General features: G+C 45.1%; 1 pseudogene; it reads right to left on the bottom strand.

Moving 5' to 3' along the window:
• The window catches only part of LOC141113367 (uncharacterized), a 125331-nt pseudogene that overhangs the window by 58113 nt on the left and 46613 nt on the right, over positions 1–20605 (bottom strand).

Consider the following 20605-nt stretch of genomic DNA (forward strand, 5'->3'; position numbering starts at 1 on the left):
ATATTGGCTTGCTGGTCTGTGGTGATGAGCCTGTTGCCAGGTGCCAGCTCTCATCTCTCTCCACAGTTAACCAGCTGTTGTGGATCTGCTTATCAGTCCCGCCTACTTAAAGAGCTCACTTGGTCACATCACAAGAAACCATCTCCTGCGCTCCTGTTTAAATACTGGCTTTGCTGACATCCCTTCTGGCTCCTTATCCTGCTTGCTTTTCCTCTACATGGATCCCTGACTTCTGGCCTGGCTGATTACCCGATCTGGTTACTGAACTCTGGCTTGGCTAATTACCTGATCTGGTTACTGAACTCTGACTTGGCTGATTACCCGATCTGGTTACTAAACTCTGGCTTGGCTGACTACCCGATCCGGTTACTGGACTCTGGCTATGCTTTGACTACGCTTACTCTATTTACCCTTTTATTAATAAACAAGTGTGATTTTACTGTACTTCTGTCTTGGTCTGGTTCATGGTTTCTGACAGTAGGCGAAGGCCATGAATTCAGAAGATACAGTCAATCCACTTGTTGGTAATATTTTTTTCCAGATTGGATGAGCAAGATCACTGCATGGATCAGTTTGCCATGGCGTTACAAATGCTCATGAGTCGCACAGCTCACCTGGAATCCCCTACTGTGACTGCTCCGGTACAACCTGAGTTGCAGAGACTGCAGCAATCTCTGTGCAAGGCGTTTCCCACGGACAGAAGCAAAGTAGGGTTCATGATATCTTTGCTTTCTGAGAGAGCCTCGGCCTGGGCTAACCCTCTATGGGAGACACAAAAGCCTCCTTTAAAAGGGCATTTGATATTCCCGCACACTCTGCTTCTGCTGGCACGTGCCTCATGTCCATCAAACAGAGTACGAGAACTGTTGCCGACTACGCCATTGAGTTCCGTACTCTGGCTGCAGAGGTTGCTTGGAACAATGAAGCCCTCATGGCTGTTTTTTTTCTTGGTCTCTCGGATTCCATCAAGGATGAGATAGCAGCCCGAAATATACCCACTGAGCTGGAGAGCTTGATCTCGTTTGCCATCCTCATTGACTCCAGACTCAGAGAAAGACTTTCTTTTAAGGAGCGCTTGCGGAAGGCTCCTGTACATTTGTCTCCGAGCTTTGCAGTCCCACCCATGCCTCCCTCACCTCCCATGCCTCCTGGTACTGAGTCGGTCAGTGAAGATGAACCCATGCACTTGTGCTTTATGCGTCTCTCTGCGGATGAGAAAGCCTTTAGTAGGAGGGAGAGATTGTGCCTTTATTGTGGCCAGGCAGGTCACTTTTTGAAGTCTTGTCTTACCCGTCCTAGGAACACCCAAACCTTGAGGTCCTGTCATGGACAGACCTTAGGTGGCGTTGTGTCATCCCCAGTTATCCAGAAGAATAAGCCCCTGGTTTCGGTCACCCTTTCTTGGGCTAAGTTGTCTATCGAGATACAGGCTCTAATCAACTCCGGGGCTGCAGGCCTGTTCATTGATGCTGCCTTTGTATCAAAGCACTCGATTCCACTCCAGTTGCGTGACACTCCACTTGCCATTGAGGCTCTTGACGGGAGACCTCTACAGCTTGCCCATGTGACTCATGAGACAGTTCCGTTGTCCATGGCCGTAGGGGCTCTTCACCATGAGATAATCCAATTCCAAGTGATTTCCTCTCCTAAGTTTCCGCTGGTTATTGGTTATCCTTGGTTACAGAGGCACAACCCCTCTTTTGATTGGCTCTGTGCTGAGGTTCTCTCCTAGTCACCACAATTCAGCGAAACATGCTTCCAGAAGGTAGCCAAGGTCCTGTGTACCTCTTCACTCTCTTCCCTGCCAGAGGAGTACCGTGATTTTAGCGATGTCAAGCCGGTAGTTTGCCTCCACGCCGGCCATATGATTGCGCAAATTGACCTTCAACCTGGTGCCACTCCCCCTCGTGGTCGGGTTTACCCTTTGTCAGTCTTGGAGGATAAAGCCATGGAGGAGTATGTTGCAGATGCACTTTCTTGGGGTTTAATCTGCAAATCCTCATCTCCTGCTGGTGCTGATTTCTTTTTTGTGAAGAAGAGGAGCGGTGAACTGAGATCCTGTATTGATTATAGGGGTCTCAATCGTTTCACGATTAAGAATGCCTACCCGATCCCATTGATTACAGAGTTATTTGACCACCTCAAGGGAGCAACGGTTTTCACTAAGCTTGATCTGAGAGGGGCTTACAATCTCATGAGGATTAAGGAGGACGACGAGTGGAAAACTGCATTTAATACCAGAACAGGCCATTATGAGTATCTCGTAATGCTTTTTGGCCTTTGTAACGCCCCGGAAGTTTTCCAGGAATTTATTAATGATGTCCTCCGAGATTTGTTGCAGTTATGTGTGGTGGTTTATCTCAATGATATCCTCATATTTTCCAAGTCCCTGGAGAGCCACCACACAGATGTCTGTTGTTTGCTTCAGAAATTAAGAGAGAACAATCTCCATTGTCAACTGGAGAAGTGAGAGTTCCATCGGGAACAGGTTAAATTCCTGCGCTATGTCATTTCCACTGCTGGTTTTTCGATGGACCCAGAGAAACTTTCGGCAGTTCTACTATGGCCTCGACCTGTAAGGTTACGTCCTCTGCAGCGTTTACTGGGTTTTGCCAACTATTATCGCAAGTTTATTCATAACTTCTCATCGCTGGTCAAGCCCCTGACCGATATGACCAGAAAGAACGGTAACCCACAGAGTTGGTGTCCAGAGTCCATTAAGGTCTTTGAAAGTTTCAAGGCTGCCTTTGTTTCTGCTCCCGTGTTGGCACATCCTGATCCTACGTTACCTTTTATCCTTGAGGTTGATGCTTCTGAGACTGGTGTTGGCGCCCTTCTGTCTCAACGTCCTACCACTGAGAGTGCTATGCATCCTATTGGCTACTTTTCCAAGAAATTGTCACCTGCCGAGTGCAATTATGAGATTGGTGACAGAGAGCTGTTGGCAATCGTTTTAGCCCTGAAAGAATGGCGATATCTTCTTGAAGATACCACTGTGCCGGTTCTCATTCTTATTGACAATAAGAATCTCACATTCTTGTCTGAGGCTAAATGCCTCTCTTCCAGAAGGGCACGATGGGCTCTTTTCTTGTCAAGTTTCAATTACATTGTCTCATTCTTACCCGGTACTAAGAATGTAAGGGCTGATGCCTTGTCATGACAATTTTCCTCCACTTCCAAGTTGGAGTCGGTTCAGGTTCCTATGATTCCTCCTGATTGTATTTTGGCTATGGTTCGCACCAGTCTCACTTCTCCTTTGGGTGACAAAATTCTTGCTGCTCGGGTCGATGCTCCTCCTGAGAAACCTTGTGACCGCTGCTTTGTCCCAGAGTGTCTCCGTACTGCCATGCTCCAGACTTACCATTCTCCCAAGGCAGCTGGCCACCCTGGTAAGAATCAAATCGTTTCGGTCATTTCCCAGCAATTCTGGTGGCCTAGTCTATGTGCTGATGTAACTGCCTTCGTAGCTGCCTGTCCTGTGTGTGCTCAGAGTAAGACTCCACGACACCTTCCAGTGGGCCTCCTACAACCCATACCAACCTGTCTATCCAATGGAGAGAGGGCCTGGACCCACCTGTCTATGGATTTCATTGTGGAGTTGCCCAACTCCCAAGGCAAAACAGATATCCTTATGGTGGTTGACCGATTCTAAAAGATGTGTCATTGTATTCCACTTAAGAAGTTGCCCACTTCTAAGGAACTGGCTTCCATTTTTGCTCGGGAGATTTTTCGCTTACATGGGCTACCCAAGGTTATTGTCTCGGACAGGGCTAGTCAGTTTGTGTCCCGGTTCTTTTGTGCACAGCTGGGAATTCAGCTTGCTTTCTCCTATGCATATCACCCACAGTCTAATGGGGCCACAGAATGAGCCAATCAGTCCTTGGAGTAATTCCTAGGTTGCTATATTTCTAACCATCACAACAACTGGTCAGACCTATTACCATGGGCAGAGTTTGGTCACAACAGTGCCTTGAATTCTGCTTCCCGATTGTCTCCGTTTATGGCGAATTATGGTTTCCAACCTTCCATGTTGCCTGACTTGTTTGTTCCGCAGAGTATTCCTGCGCTAGAGGAGCATCTCCGTGGTCTTCATTCTACTTGGACACAAGTCCAGGAGGCTTTGCGTCATGCTAATGATAGGTACAGACTCCATGCTGACCGCAGACGCCTGCCTGCACCTTCCTACCAGGTTGGGGACAGGGTCTGGCTGTCACCTCTCAACCTCCGACTTTGTGTTTCCTCACTGAAGTTCGCACCTCGGTTTATTGGGCCTTTCCGTATCCTTCGCAGGATTAACCCAGTGGCTTACGCGTTGGACCTTCCTCCTAGTATGTGCATCTCAAATGTGTTTCATGTCTCCTTATTGAAACCGTTGCTCTGCAAACGCTTTACCACCTTGGTGCCACATCCTCACCCTATACAGGTTAAGAAACATGAGGAGTATGAGGTACAATCCATTGTTGACTCCCGTAGGTTCCGTGGGTGCATACAGTACCTGGTGCATTGGAAAGGGTACGGTCCGGAAGAACGCTCCTGGGTCTCATCCTTGGATGTACATGCTCCTGCCCTCCTCCGTGATTTCCATAGACGTTTTCTCCTCAAGCCCGGTGGTCCTCCGAGGGGGAGGGGTCGTTGAGGAGGGGGGTACTGTCAGGGCTGGTTCAGCCCTTCCTTCTCTGAGCTGGCCGCTCAGCTGTCGGCTAATTGCCAGCTCTCATCGCTCTCCACAGTTACCCAGCTGTTGTGGATCTGCTCGTCAGTCCTGCCTACTTAAAGATCTCCAGCTTACTTCATTCCTGCCTTCGCCTTGGTCACATCACAAGAAACCATCTGCTGCATTCCTGTTTAAAGACTGGCTTTGCTGACATCCCTTCTGGCTCCTTATCCTGCTTGCTGTTCCTCTACTTGGATTCCTGACTTCTGGCCTGGCTGATTACCCAATCTGGTTACTGAACTCTGGCTTGGCTGACTACCCGATCCGGTTACTGGACTCTGGCTATGCTTTGACTACGCTTGCTCTATTTACCTTTTTATTTTTATTAATAAACAAGTGTGATTTTACTGTACTTCTGTCTTGGTCTGGTTCATGGTTTCTGACAACGTCACACTTTTCATATATTTATTTGTAAAAAAATTTTGAAAACCATTTATAATTTACCTTTCACTTCACAATTATGTGCCACTTTGTGTTGGTCTATCACATAAAATCCCCATAAAATACATTTACATTTTTCGTTGTAACATGACAAAATGTGGACATTTTCAAGGGGTATGAATACTTTTTCAAGGCACTGTATATATGGGTTGATCTCATGCTATAACCCAAGGGAACTATAATGCTACTGGCCACATGGGGTATATATGGTATTATCCATATATGGTTGGACTTTCACAAACCTGGAGAAGAGTTTGATGTCTTGGAACAATATTCAACTTTAAACCAATCCCGGAGCATATCTTACCAAAGATTCCCTCTTGGAGGAACTTTTATATTTAAGTTTAAAGCTACAGTTTAACACTAAAACAGGGAGGAGACAACTTCACATATTTTGATCTAGTCTACACTGATTGTTCCCCTACTGAGGCTCATATACAGGTGCATATGTGCTAACTTTAAAAAAATATCCCCCCCACACTTTTTCTTTGTGGGAGGAGGGATTTTCATACTACTTTCCCATAGCTGCCATGGCTTGTGCTTTTAATAATTGGCCAATTATGATTTTATTTTTGGTTGGTGCATTTAAAATTGTTTAGATAATTGATGTATAATAAATAAATAAAGTTTTTCTACATTTCTAAATTCAAATGATCATTTATTCCTGTTTTTAATGTTTTAATGTCTCATTTGATCCTCATTTTTTTATATATTTGTAGCACTGACCCCCGAAGGAGCTGCTGATATTTTGATTGGGCCTGTACTCTGCTATTACATGTGCGGTAAAAACTTAAAGACAATCTCACAATATATAATATAATATACCTTCTGTCTTTACCTTCAACCTCCAGCTCCCACCTGGTCAGCAATTCAAAGAAAACAACACTCCACAAGGAATACTTAAACAAGAATAATGTTTTACTATATCTACTTCAAAAATAATGATTACAGCAGTTGCACTGTCAGACCAACGTAGTGTGACAGCCAACAGATTTAATTCACAAAAGTACTACACAAATGGAAATTGTTTAAATTAACCTCTTAGAAATGCGTCTATGAAGTGGGACCAATGGCAGAGTGAACTGACTTCACTATTGGCACTGTTCCATTCTTAGCACACTCTGTTTCTGTAGAAAAGACAAATGCTATTTTAGCAAAGTATAGCACAATCCTTAGGGAGCTCCCACTGCTTTATATTACAATAACTCTGGAGAGCAATAAAATACAAGGCCTTGCGTTTAAAGAGAGAGTCTTCTGCTAGCTATGTGTAGATTAAATTTGTAATCCAGTGGTTAACAACTCCCGGGTCAGAGAAAACTGAATGTTGAACTAGTGTTATGGTGCAGCAGCACTGTAACTGCCTCCGGTGCAAGTGATTTGGTATAACACAGTGTCAAACTGTAGTGAAGTGCAAGCTTGAGGCCTATATTAAACTCAGTCTTTATCCCTTTGAATCTCCTCTGTGGGACTACAGGTCCCAGCAGCACTGTGTTATAAGTGCAAATATGTAAAAGTATGTCAATGAAACTTTGGGCAGCAGCCCTCTCACCCAACCAGGTCCGCAAAGTAGAACAGTTCTGCTCCGGTACAGAGGGTCCTGTTTCCGGGCAGCCGACACTGCTACGCTGCTACGCTCTGCTCAGCGAGATGTTCTGGAACTCTCAGATGGCTCTGACAGGCGTCACTGGATCCTCCTCAGTTCTACCTCGCTGTCAGTCCAGCTCACTGATGTGCTGCAGGGTCTCTGATCGGATTGCTCCGCAATGGGTGTACGCCGCGCTTCGCTGGAGACCTCCACACAGATCCTCACAGGCTGGCCATGTGTTCCCAAGAGACCTAAGATGGCCGCACCGAGTTCTTTTATAACCTTCCCAGAATGCAGTTCGGTCTCTTGAATACTCATGGGAGGTCACTAGGCATTGTGGGTAGGTCAAGTTAATGTGAAATGTAAACAATCAGTCACTTCCTATTATCTTCTCACATTCTTTAGAAAGAAAAATAAAATAAAGTCCATTCACAATTTTAGCCGCTAGATGGCACCAAATACTAGGCTATAACATAACATTAGATTATTGAACAAAAATGTGGCCACTACACACTCTCCCTGCTTGAACTCTTTGGTCCCCAAAGATATGTAAGATCTTGTTTCTATTACACATTTTTGCTTCTATGCGGTTACATAATACCGACAGAGGAGCTTCCCACCAATTCTCACATGATGGGGAGCTGTCCTGTACACTCACAGCCGACACCTTGATGTCTTGTACAGGTGTGTCAATGGGTGAGATGGGGTTTAGTTTTTCTGAGTCAATAATGGGAGTATCAGGCCCTTCGGGATTTTTTCTGGCAACGAATTGAGTCCCTTCAGAGTACTCTCCCAATGTCTCGTAAATTAGTCTCTTTGGGGGACGAATTACTCTTTTGGTCCTCTGTACTTTTGGCATCTTAGGCAGATTGGCATGTTCTTTAATTCCTTCTTTCTCTTGTGATCCAGAATCAGAATCAGCACTGAAATCTCCTAAATCTGTTTCTGGCAGAAAAACTTTAGACTCCTCTAGGTCTTTTCTTGATCTACTTTGGGGTATAAATTCAGGAGCCTCCGGTCTAAGGATTCCATCATTCTCTCCCCCTGCTTGGAATGAAAGGTCCGCTTCAGATTCTGACACTTCAGATGGCCACAGCCAGCTTATCTCCATCTCCTCTGCTTCTTCTTCTCCAGTAGCTAAAAGCCCAGGCTGAAGTTTGGTTACTGGTCTGTGTACAACAGTAGATGTGGATGGTAGCTCCTCTTGTGGGGTAATCCTAACTGCTTCCGTGAGAGGCAGAAGGTGATTACGGTGCCAGGTCTTTAATGGCCCGGTGCTTCCTTCTGGCCGAATTTCATGTACTGGAAGTTCTGGAAGTTTCCTGCATATAATATATGGCTGTGATTTTCAGTGATCGGCCAGTTTCTGCTTGCCTGGGATGCCCAAATTCCTTAGCAGGACTTGGTCACCGGGTTGTAAGTCTTGAACCCGTACCTTGAGATCAAAGTTCTTTTTGTTTCTGTACCCTCTGCGGTCTGATGTGACTTGAGCTTTGTCATAGGTCGTCTTTAAACTCTTCCTCAACCTATCCACATACCCTCGGTGAGAGGTCGCTGAAGTATGATCTAGGCTGGTTCCAAAGGCCAAGTCTACTGGTAGTCAGGCTTCTCTCCCATACATTAATCGGTAGGGGGAGCATCCTGTTGCATCACTCTTTGTACTATTATAGGCATGTACTAATGCAGTGATGTGTCTGCTCCAATGCGGTTTTTGTTCAGAGGTCAGGGTCCCCAACATGTTTAGATGAGTCCGGTTAAACCTCTCCGGCTGAGGGTCTCCCTGTGGATGGTATGGAGTGGTCTTGGATTTCCGGATACCTAGGAGATCCAACAGTCTTTGAATCAGAGTACTCTCGAAGTCCCTCCCCTGATCGGAATGAATCCTTTGTGGTAGACCATAACGGACAAAAAACTTTTCCACCAGAACCTTCGCCACTGTAGATGCCTGTTGGACTTTGGTAGGGAATGCCTGGGCATAACGGGTGAAGTGATCGGTGACTATTAAGATATTCCCTCTTCCACTTAGGTCGGATTCCACACACAGGTAATCTATACAGACTAGCTCCATTGGTCCTTGGCTCTCCAAATGGCCCATTGGGGCAGCTCTCTGAGGCAAGGTCTTCCTCTTTATGCACCGGAGGCATGAGTGACAGTAGCCCTTTACTTCTGTCCTCATGTAGGGCCAGTAGAACCTGTCCCTCACCAGCTGGAAAGTCCTTTCTGCTCCTAAATGGCCATGATGATCATGCAGAGCAATCAGTACCTTCTCTCGGTGTTTCTCTGGTAGAAGCAATTGCCACTTCTCTTCACCGTCTTCAGAGGGGCCCCTTTGGTAGACCACCCCTTGTTTCAGTTCCAACCGCTCCCACTCCTTGTGTTAAAGGCGAGATTCTTTTTTAGTGCTTTCGAGAAGTAGGTGAGAGTGTTTGCTCTCCAAAGCCTTCAGTGCCAGGCTACAAAGTGAATGTGATTGTGTAGAGTAAAGGAATGTGTCTACATCCAAAAATTAAATAAATACATAAACAAATAAATGGATATTGTGCAAAGTGTCAGCGTGAGTAGTGGTGATGATGTCTCTAAGGACTGCAGCAAAATCAAAAGTGTTCACACTACACTCAACAAAGTAGAAACTATAAGAGGACTTCGCGCTTCAAATCTATCACATATAAAAATACTGACATAAATGTGACCTTATACGTGCAGCTATAATGGCTGTATAAAGACGTGAATATAAACTGTAAATATACACAAACAGTTTAAACAAAATAGTCCAAGTGTGCAAGTGAAAAAGTGAGGCTACAAAGTGAGTCTTCCTGTTGGTCTAACCGAAGATCCCTTCTGGACAGCTTTGGTAAACCCTCTTCTGCAATCTGAGTAACATCACAGTAACACTTAGGCACCCCGGCAGCAGAAACTCCAACTTCTTCAGCTCTGGCCCCACCTTTACTTTGCTGTTGTGCTCCATCACAAAGGGCTCTCACTCTCTCTGGGGTGAGCTGGGTCCATTCTTCTGATTGACCCTGAGAGCAGTGAGATCGTCTTGACAATGCATCCGCATTTCTTTTTCCAATTCCTGGTCTGTACTTCAAGCTGAATGTGAAAGCTGAGAGTGCAGCCAACCACCTATGGCTGGTGGCATCCAACTTTGCGGTAGTGAGCAAGTAAGTGAGGGGATTATTGTCCGTCTTGACCACAAACTCTGCACCATACAGGTAATCCTTGAGTTTATCTACCACAGCCCATTTTAAAGCCAGGAATTCCAGTTTGTGAGTGGGATAGTTCCTCTCAGCGGGGAATAGACTTCTGCTCACATAGGCGATGGGCCTCAGCTGTCCGTCATGTTCCTGATAAAGCACTCCACCCAGCCCGTCTCGGCTGGCATCTAAATGCTATTCGTAGGCTTTAGTAGGGTCTGCATAGGCTAGAACCGGAGCAGTGGTTAGGCTCCATTTCAGCTGTCTGAAGGCCTCTTCGCACTGTGGAGGCCATTCTTCTTGGATGGACTCTTTCTTCTTCCTGGGGCCTTCCTTTGGCTTCCCCGAGCCTTCTGAGTCTGATTCAGTTCCTTCTTGATTAGTTAACAGCTCGGTGAGTGGGTGGGCTATCTTAGTAAACCCTTCCACAAACTGTCTGTAATAAGAACAGAACCCCAGAAAGGACCTAAGTTCAGTCACATTAGTCGGCCTAGGCCAAGAGGTGACAGCCTTCAATTTCTGTGGGTCTGTTGCCACCCCTTCAGCGTACACAATGTGGCCCAAGTAGTTCACTGAAGGTTGGTAAAAATGGCACTTTTCCAGAGAGAGCTTCAGGCCTTCATCATGGAGTCTCTTCAGGACTTTCTCCAGGCGCTCTTCGTGCTCCTCCAGTGTTCTGCCAAACACTATGACATCGTCTAAATAGACCAACACTTCGATCAGGTTCATGTCACCCACTGTCTTCTCCATTAAGCGCTGGAAGGTCACTGGGGCCCCAGACAGACCTTGAGGCATTCGATTAAACTCAAAGAATCCTACAGGAGTAATAAAAGCGGTCTTCTCTCTATCTTCAGGGCACATGGGGATCTGATAGTACCCACTTTTAAGATCTAGCACGCTGAACCACTTTGCTCCTGTTAGGCTCTGTAGGGCATCCTCTATCCGAGGTGTGGTGTACTGATCCGGAATGGTCCTCCGATTTAGTGTTCGGTAGTCAATACATAATCGCAAGGAACCATTCTTCTTCCTTACAACCACTATGGGGGAGGCATATGGACTCCGGGACTCTCGGATAATCCCCTTTTTAATTCAGCCAGCTGCTCCCGTAGGTCTTCCAGATCTCCCAATGGAATCCGCCTTACCTTCTCTCGGAAGAGTTTATTTTCTTCCAATTTAATTTTGTGTTCGGCACTCTTTGCAAGCCCCACGTCGAACTCACTTTTTGAGAAGGCAGTCTTCCATCTCAAGAGTTGGTTCTTTGCTCTCTCCATCCAGGCAGGTGAAAGAGGCGTGTTCTTTGGGTAGAACTCTTCCAGGGGAATCTCTCCATCCTTTTCTCCTACAATGCCACACGGTGAGACTGGGGTTGCTTGGCTGACCTGTCCCAGCAGAACTCTGGCAGGCACCTTTACAGGCAAGGCTGTTGTGTTGTGAACACTGACTGAGATACATCCTTTACTTCTCTTCAGTGCCTTGGTTGATAACACTTCAGGGATAACTTCCAAGCCCTTGTCTTCTTTCTGCCTGTCCATCTCAAGGACGATGAAAGGACCGGGCTATCTCCAACTCAGCTTGATAGAGGCCTTTAGGCATGCTACCTCACCCGGTTGCACCAGCTTTTCACTCTTGTCTAGACGCCAAACTTTTCCCACTCCTTCGGGTGGGGCCTTCTGTTCCTGCACAAGATCTTGGTACACCTGTGTTAGCATGGGGTGCACACTCTTGGCTGGAGTGCTCTTCTCCTGCACAAGTGGTGTGAGCAGTCTTCTTACCAGATCAGTGTTGGTCCCAATAATGAGGGAACTTCTACCAGCCCCCGGAGGGCGAGGACACACCACTGCCAAGGTATCAAAAGTTTTGGCTTTTCCAGCCACCCTCGGGTCAAAGGTAAGTTTGATGAGTAGGAACGTAGCCATCGTAAGGAAAGTTCTGTGTGCCTAGACCCCATATCTCCAGCTCTTCCAGCTTCTACAAGGGGAGATGTTTGAGATATTTCTCATAAAAGTCTCTGTATAGCAGAGTCACTTGAGCTCCAGTGTCCAACAGGGCTTTAGTGTATATCCCTTCTATCTGAATCGGGATAATCGGAGAAGGTCCCACTAGCTTGGGAGGAAATCCATTTGCTTTAGCACGTTTTCCCCGTCTGGTGGCTTGTACCTTCATGCTTTGCTTACGTGAAGTTTCTTTTCTCTGTTTCAGCTTAGCTGTGGCCGATTGAGCCTGGTGAGTACAGGTGGGTTTGGAGTTGACTGCTGTGACAGGGCGCCTAGTTGACTCCTTCACTGGGGCCCTCAGAAGTTTTCCGCCGGCTTTTGTGGTTCTGCCTCAGGTTCTGTTGGACTTGGACATACTCGACGATAGTGTCCCACTCCTCCACATTTAAAGCAGATCTTTTTCTTTGCTGGTTTTACGGTCTGATTAGTAGTAGTACTCGTCAGAGTCTTGAGGGTTGGGACTTCTTTCTCACGTGGCATAACCAGTTTAGCAGTCACTAGGGTCATCATTTCTAACATTTCCTTGTGCATCTGGAGCAGTTTCTCCAGACTAGACTCACATGTTATCAAAAAACAAAAGGGGAAAGCTCGCGCTGCTATAATTCTCCTATCTCAGCGCTGTGTAGTAATAGGTATATGTCACAAAACAGAGATTGAAGTCTATTAAATATCAGTTGTCAAAAATTGAGATGTCTCTCAGCAGCCACTTAACATAGATCAAACAAATACAGACAGATGTGTAAATAATAACTCTAAATAGAAGCTGGTAACACATCAAAGTGGCGCTTTCCTCAGTCAAATGCTACGACTGACAAAAATAAAGTGTCTCTGCTGTAAGTGCAAAATGAAGAACTTGAGCAAAGTCAGGTGTGACGGAAATTGCAGGTTGGATGAGTGCACCATTCACCATACGCTATGTCACCTCATGCTGCACACACCCCCACAAGGGGTTCCAACTCACCAGAACCCCGGGGGTTAATAGGCCTTGGACAGCTTCCTCAATCTGGTCGCTCCTGGGATCCTCATAAGTGCTTAATGTGCTTAAAACCACCAGCGGTATCCACATATAGGAAAGAGACTCCACATAGTCCAATATCGTTTTGATAATTTATTTATGAAACAAATAAAATAAAATAAAATAAACAGATCTCTTGGTGCAGTGCCATTCCGATGTTAACTCTGTAGCTCTCAGTCAGTTGGAAATACGAGCTGCCAATTGTAACTATCCCTGAGGCCACTGGAGCGAAGTACGGGCTGAAAAATTAGTTCTTACTGATCACAGCAACAGATACTTCCTCGTTCCGGTTTAGGTGGCTTCGGGCTTGGAGCGTGCAGCGTCATGATGTAATTCCGGTTGCTGTGGGGTCACGCCCTGACTAGTCATCACGACTTTTTCGAAGGGCGTGGTCTCACGGCGCAACATTCAGTATTTATCTCAAGGACAAGAGGTGGGAGTTAACCATTACTCCGCCCATGTCAGTGTTTATTCAAGGTGTATATGTCTGATTGACAGGTACATCCCTATCAATGATGGAATAATGACCATAGTCCAACCAACCTTGAGCTGCAGACAAAACATACATCCACAAATGTCACAAAAATACTTATGGCAACTAACCATAATGTATAGGACTATATCTCTATATCATTTGTGGATGTATGTTTTGTCTGCAGCTCAAAGTTGGTTGGACTACGGTCATTATTCCATCATTGATAGAGATGTACCTGTCAATCAGACTCATACACCTTGAATACACACTGACATGGGCGGAGTAATAGTTAACTCCCAACTCTTGTCCCAGAGATAAATACTGAATGTCGCGCCGTGAGACCACGCCTTTCGAAAAAGTCGTGATGACGAAACTAGTCAGGGTCTGACCCCACGGCAACCGGAATTATGTCACGACGCTGTGCGCTCCAAGCCCAAAGCCACCTAAACCGGAAGGAGGAAGTATCTGTTGCTGTGATCAGTAAGAACTAATTTTCCAGCCTGTACTTCGCTCCCGTGGCCTCAGGGATAATTACAATTGGCAGCTCATATTTCCAACTGACTGAGAGCTACAGAGTTAACATCAGAATTGCACTGCGCCAAGAGATCTGTTTATTCTATTTTATTTTATTTGTTTCATAAATAAATTATCAAAACGATATTGGACTATGTGGAGTCTCTTTCCTATATGTGGATACCGCTGGTGGTTTTAAGCACATACTTATGAGGATCCTAGGAGCGGCCGGATTGAGGAAGCTGTCCAAGGCCTATTAACCCCCAGGTTCTGGTGAGTTGGAACCCCTTGTGGGGTGTGTGCAGCACAAGGTGACATAGCGTATGGTGACTGGTGCACTCATCCAACCTGCTACACACACTCTATCTATCCAGTTGGAGATCCTATGTCAATTTCCATCACACCTGACTTTGCTCAAGTTCTTCATTTTGCACTTACAGCAGAGACACTTTTTTTGTCAGTCGTAGCATTTGACTGAGGAAAGCGCTGCTTTGATGTGTTTCCAGCTTCTATTTAGAGTTATTATTTACACATCTGTCTGTATTTGTTAGACTTACATGTTGACAGATGTGGAGTAGGTGAAGGCCAAGATGTTTGGTCTGTGCTCACCATCAAGACACTGGGTTCTTTAATGCCTTGTAACACATCTAACTGTTGTCCTTTGGTCCTTGTTATGCTGGGGGTTGAGTCTTTCTTTGTTACTTGTCCCTTTCTACCTCCATTTTGGCTGCCTCATTTGTCTCTTCGATGAGTACCTCATCTGGTGTAGATGGATCCTCCAGGTACTGCCTCAACTGAAGCTTGACATAGTCACTCCTCAGTCCTGTAGTCACGGACCTCAGAAACTTATTCTGGATCAGTTCAGCTCCAAAGTGTTCCTCAGAGCCCTCTCCCTTCGAGACAGACAACAGACGGTCCTTCAGTTCAATGGCTCTGAATAAAAAGTTCTAGGGAGTCTCCTGACTACTCTGTGCCATATTTATCAGTTGATGAAACAGTTCAGCAGCATCTTCCTCTTCAGTATTCTCCTGAGTTGTATTAAAGTCAATCCATTTTTCATCTCCAGCATGCTTCTAATACTTAGGCCTTGACTAATGGCATTGATCACAGCCTCTACAATCTCAGACTCCAGGTATCCTCTCTGTAATCCCAGTTCAATTTGATGCAAGAGGTTTGTGTAAGAGAGCTTGTCCTTCTGTCCCCTCTCTCCTATCTGACCATCAATCTTGAAGTATTTCCTAATGGTCACCTCTGACAGGCAGCTATGAGGGCATCTCTTGATTACCGACACGGGTCTGGGTGTCACTTGACTGTCACTCAGGTCTCTGCATGTGACAGTTAGCCCCTTGATGTGTTCTGCAATCATGTTGGAAGTCTCCTGAAACCTCTCCTGTATGTCATTGTATTGCTGTTTCAGATCAGCCAACTGTTGCTCTGACTATGAATTCCTCCCATGAACTCTGACTGTACCAATAACTGCCCTTTTCTTCTTGGGAGGGGACCCTCTGACACTTTCTCTTGGTGTAGACTGCAAACTGAATTCTTGCTGGGTGAGCTCTGTCTGTCTTGAGCTGGGACAAATCCCACCTGACCTGGCAGGATGTGTCAAGCAAAATTCAGTCCTGTCAGACAGTCTCACACTGGTGCCTTGGAAATTATTTGGGACTCCCTTCCTCCATTCTAGTAGGGCATAAGTGTGGAAGGTCCCATAGTCTGGCCTCACAGCTATCACCCAGGCCTTCCTCTCTGGGGATAGTGCCTGCACCACTTCTTTGACCTGTCTTTCTTCCCATTCTTCCCCTGGGAGTTCAAGTGCCACGCTCGCTTCTGAGCATGCGCCTTCCGCTTCGCACCACTGGACCACAGTGATGGGGTCCATACTGGCGTCAAGAGGGTGGGTTTGCTTGCAGAGTAACAGGATCCCGGACGAGCCCCCATGTGTAGCACTGACCCCCGAAGGAGCTGCTGATATTTTGATTGGGCCTGTACTCTGCTATTACACCCCTTAATTTGACTCAGTCCCCTTGACACAGCTGTAGTGTAATGTCAGTGTGTGGTAAAAACTTAAAGACAATCTCACAATATATAATATAATATACCTTCTGTCTTTACCTTCAACCTCCGCTCCCACCTGGTCAACAATTCAAAGAAAACAACACTCCACAAGGAATACTTAAACAAGAATAATGTTTTACTATATCTACTTCAAAAATAATGATTGCAGCAGTTGCACTGTCAGATCAACGTAGTGCGACAGCCAACAGATTTAATTCACAAAAGTATTACACAAATGGAAATTGTTTAAATTAACCTCTTAGAAATGTGTCTATGAAGTGGGACCAATGGCAGAGTGAACTGACTTCACTATTGGCACTGTCCCATTCTTAGCACACTCTGTTTCTGTAGAAAAGACAAATGCTATTTTAGCAAAGTATAGCACAATCCTTAGGGAGCTCCCACTGCTTTATATTACAATAACTCTGAAGAGCAATAAAATACAAGGCCTTACGTTTAAAGAGGCAGTCCTTCTTTTCTTCTGTACTCTGCTAGCTATGTGTAGATTAAATTTGTAATCCAGTGGTTAACAACTCCCGGGTCAGAGCAAACCGAAAGTTGAACTAGTGTTATGGTGCAGCAGCACTGCAACTGCCTCCGGTGCAAGTGATTTGGTATAACACAGTGTCAAACTGTAGTGAAGTGCAGGCTTGAGGCCTATTTAAAACTCAGTCTTTATCCCTTTGAATCTCTTCTGTGGGACTACAGGTCCCAGCAGCACTGTGTTATAAGTGCAAATATGTAAAAGTGCGTCAATGAAACTTTGGGCAGCAGCCCTCTCACCCAACCAGGTCCGCAATGTAGAACAGTTCTGCTCCGGTACACAGGGTCCTGTTTCCGGCCGGCCGACACTGCTCTGCTCAGCGAGATGTTCTGGAACTCTCAGATGGCGCCAACAGGCGTCACTGGATCCTCCACAGTTCTACCTCGCCGTCAGTCCAGCTCACTGATAGGCTGCAGGGTCGTTGATCGGATCGCTACGCAATGGGTGTAGGCCGTACTTCGCTGGAGACCTCCACACAGATCCTCACAGGCTGGCCATGCATTCCCAAGAGACCTAAGATGGTTGCGCTGAGTTCTTTTATAGCCTTCCTAGAATGCAGTTCGGTCTCTTGAATGCTCATGGGAGGTCACTAGGCATTAGTTAATGTGAAATGTAAACAATCATTCACTTCCTATTATCTTCTCACATTCTTCAGAAAGAAAAATAAAATAAAGTCCATTCACAATTTTAGCCGTTAGATGGCACCATATACTAGGCTATAACATAACATTAGATTATTGAACAAAAATATGCCTGTTACATATTTTTACTGCTACACTGTGTTATCTATGCTCTTTAGTTAGCTGATACTTTCTTTATTTTGTTGTTCCTCTCTGCCCAGCTGCTGCATCTGTTGGAGCTTGTAAAGGAAAATGACATTCTCACTGGTTATATTAATAGCTATGTTTAAGTCTTCATTTCCATGGTATACTGATACAACAGATGTCCATTTTGCTCAAACCATGAAACTCATACTTTGAGAGGACACACATCTGACTTATTTGCCAATAATATGACTTGTTGTTAGCAAACTAGAAAGCATTAGATTGTTGAGCCTCCCATTGGAAATATTAGCCTAACCTAGGCACAAACAAAACATCTGTCAAGATTACTTTAACATCAAAACCTGGCAGAAAACTGACACATGAAGGAAACATTTCACACTGGTGAGAATGGCCTCTAGAGACTGAATATTCTTATGAATGACTTGTTAGGATGCATCCATTTGCTGTTAAAAGTGGTCGGGAGCTTTTTCACAGCTGTTGTTAATGAGATATTAATGTAGGTTGCCTAGTACTTAAATATGTAAATAAGGGTTGTAGTCTTTTATATTTGCATTTGAGCATGAATGCTAAAGCAGCAGTAAAGCATAAGCAGTGTTGTAAGTAACTGATGATATATGCTTCTTTAAAGCTTGAAAGCTTGGCTAAAAATAGTTTCTGACTGTGCTGCTCACAAGCATTAAACAATAAAATGTAATTTTTGTAATGTGCTATTGTAGATTCCTATGTGCTCGGCATCTAGAAACAGGGCACAGAAGACATGTACTTTAAGCTCGACAATGACCAATGGACACTTTTTTGGGGATTGGGGTGCAGACTGGAATGTGGTTAGAACTGTTTAGGTTTCCATTGTCTGTGTCTCGTTTCCTACTCTTTAAAAAATGTAAAAAAAAGGTTTTGGATTTAAATATACTTTAACCATTTTAATGCCACTGCCATATATTAAGTATATAAGTTTAATGGAGCACCAGTATTCGGATGTAAACAATACATTGTTTACTCTTTATTCAGCTGGCTTCACACAATCATATAAGTTCCCCAATTACTTCTATATGTTATATATAGTGCTGCCCCCTTCTGACTTTCCCCTTCATGCATGTCTGAAGCTCATCTGTGCCGTCTAGGAACCCAGGGTGTCAATTAGTGTTGTCAGACGGTGGGCACAGTGGATATGGGAAACATCCATTTATTATACTTCCTTATAAGCAATGCACCCAGAAGCATTCATCTCTGAGCTCCTCCAGGTTTAGCTTTCAGATCCTGACCAATATGGCAGAGAAAACAGCTGATAGTGTACAATCTGTACCTAAATTTAACTTGGGGGGATAGAGGGGGGGCATAACGCGTCCAAGAGTCCCCTGATACCTCTGCACTTATATTGTGTGACATAAAAAAATGCAAATACTATGTTTTTATTCTATGGGTCCTCTGCTTTCAGAAAAAAAAAATGTTTGTTGATTTTAAGTGTATTTTCATGTAAAAAAAAAGGTTAATTTTTGCATACTTTGGAAAAAAAATAGCTCCAGCTTTGAAAGGGTTAAATTATCTCTGGGGCCATCAGTAAGGTTAAAGGAGTTGTAAATGCATTCTATGCATTAAAATGAAAAAACTTTTTTGTGTGGCAGCCACCCCACCACCCCCTAATTACTTACCCGAGCCCCATCTCTCTCCAGCAATGTCCACAAATGTCTAAGCCGTACGGGAAACTCCTCCTGATTGGAGTGGACAGCAGTGGCGCCATTGGCTCCCACCACTGTCAATCAAGCTCAGTCAGCCAATCAGGGGAGAGAGGGGGCGGGGCCATGTCAGGGGTCCATGTTTGAATGGACACACAGAGCTGTTACTTGGCTCCAGTGCCCCCATAGGAAGCTGCTGACTGTGGGGGCACTCAATAGGAGGGAGTGGCCAGGAGCAGCAAAGAAGGACCCGAGAAGAGGAGGACCTGGGCTGCTCGGTGCAAAACCAACTGCATTGAGGAGGTAAGTATAACATGTTTGTTTTTTTTTTTTTGTGTTTTTTAAACGAGACTTTAAAATCACTTTGGGTTACCTAGCAAGAGAGCAATGAAAAGCATTTTTTCACCGAAGAAACATAAAGTGATAATCCATAATTATATTTCTAGCTTTCACTAATAGCCTCAGAAAATTGAAAGGTGAAGAAAGATTAATTTCAATAGAAACCTCACAGGGAATTCATAAAAGAAAACACTGGAGGACTAGACTACTAATACATTTTTTTAGTTCTTGTGGTTCACTTATTATATACCAAGAGGGCTGCCCACATGGAATTGTCATAGGAGTGATGACATACAGTGCCTTGAAAAAGTATTCATACCCCTTGACATTTTCCACATTTTGTCATGCTACAACCAAAAATGTAAATTAATTTTATTGGGATTTTATGTGATAGACCAACTCAAAGTGGCACATAATTGTGAAATGGAAGGAAAATGATAAATGTTTTTCAACATTTTTTTTACAAATAAATATCTGAAAAGCGTGGCGTGCATTTGTATCCAGCCCCCTTTACTCTGATACCCCTAACTAAAATCTAGTGGAACCAATGCCTTCAAAAATCACCTAATTAGTAAATATTGTCCACCTGTGTGTAATTTAATCTTAGTACAAATACAGCTGTTCTATGAAGCCCTCAGAGGGTTGTTAGAGAACCTTATGCCGCGTACACACGATCAGACTTTCTGGCAAACTTGGTCCGGCACACTTTCCGACGGACTTTGTCCGCCAGGTGCACCGGACTTTAAAACAGATGGACTTGCCCACATACGGCCGGACTTTCCGGCGGGCTAAATCCGCCCGTCTTTCCGATGGACTTTTGCCTGAGTTACAGCGGACTTTCAGAATGAACGGACTTGCCCACACATGGACAAATCCGTTCATTTTGAACGTGACTCAGGTGCGACGGGACTAGAAAAGGAAGTCAATCTTGCCGCTTTTATCAGCGAGATTGGCACTTTGCGAGCCCCGTCGCGGGTCATACCAGGCCCTTAGGTCTGGTCTGGGTTATAAAGGGCACCCCCTACGCCGAAAAAACCGCGTGGGGCCTCCCCTAAAATCCATACCAGACCCCGATCTCAGCACGCAGCCCGGCCGGTCAGGAAAGGGGTGGGGACGAGCGAGCGCCCCCCCTCCTGAACCGTACCAGGCTGCATGCCCTCAACATGGGGGGTGGGTGCTTTGGGGGAGGGGGAGCAGTCCAGCCAGAGAGAGCGTCGTGTCAACATCTGGAGAAGAGAAAAGGGAAGAAGACAAGAAGCCCAGAAGTCCGGACCTCCG

This window comes from Aquarana catesbeiana, linkage group LG12 (assembly GCF_042186555.1).
Source record: "Aquarana catesbeiana isolate 2022-GZ linkage group LG12, ASM4218655v1, whole genome shotgun sequence".
NCBI classification, from domain to species: domain Eukaryota; kingdom Metazoa; phylum Chordata; class Amphibia; order Anura; family Ranidae; genus Aquarana; species Aquarana catesbeiana.